This window comes from Paracoccidioides lutzii (genome assembly GCF_000150705.2).
Source record: "Paracoccidioides lutzii Pb01 unplaced genomic scaffold supercont2.1, whole genome shotgun sequence".
In the NCBI taxonomy this organism is placed as follows: domain Eukaryota; kingdom Fungi; phylum Ascomycota; class Eurotiomycetes; order Onygenales; family Ajellomycetaceae; genus Paracoccidioides; species Paracoccidioides lutzii.
This window is the reverse complement of record NW_015440947.1, coordinates 1522339-1523293: the sequence shown is the minus strand read 5'-3', so window position 1 is coordinate 1523293 and position 955 is coordinate 1522339.

Sequence of the window (955 nt, the reverse complement as noted above, 5' to 3'; positions counted from 1 at the left end):
TATTTTCAATAAATAAATGCTTTTAAAATAAATTTTATATTTAATTATTATATTATTTTTAAAAAAATAGTATTTAAGTTGTATAATATATTATTAATTTTATTCTTTCAAAGAAAAGTAAAAATTAAATGATTAACTAACTACTATAAAGAAGATTAACCATACTCTCAATAAATGCTAACAGCAGAAGTTCATTCATGCAGTTGCATGATTGAAAAGATTTCTTGTTTTTCAAGGGCAGCCGCAATTGCAAGTTCAACAAGCTTTCCCAACCTCCCTCCCCCTCCCCTTCCTCTCTCTCTCTCTCCATAGAATTTCATGATTCTTCAGCTGCAAATTCAAGGCATTATCGCGGCCGAGAGGAATAATTGGACATTTTTTTTTTTTTTTTTGATTTTGGTGGCCAACATGGCCTAGGCATTAGTTGTCATCAACCAGCGCCATAGCAATTATTTTACCAAGGTTCACAACATGATGGTAAACTCCAGGAACCGGAACCGTCGACCGGAGTTTGGGAGGTGCGCGGTTACCGTAGTTTTTTATTATTCTTGATTTCTGCGGCATTCTCCACTGCCACTGCTGTTGCAGCAGCAGCAGCAGCAGTAAGGTAGGTGTTGAAGGGGAAGACACAAGAGAGCGACAGACAGTCAAACTATCCTGAACCCCTGGCTAGAGTCTTGGGGTGTTGTAGCGCCGGCTGGAGAGTAGTGCACAAGAATAGTAGTTCATGCGGCCATACCACACCGTTCTAATTATCGATCTTTCTCTTCTCCTTCTTCCTCTCCTGTCTGCTGCTCTTTTTCTGCAAATAATAATGCAGCGTCCAAGTTTTCTGGGCCCGCCCACTCCGACTGGCTGGCTCCTCTGAACCCACCGGACTAGAGTGGAGCCGGTTAACGCCAAATACCAGGCAAGGCTGATGCTAATAATAATCCTCTCACCACCCAATCCACTC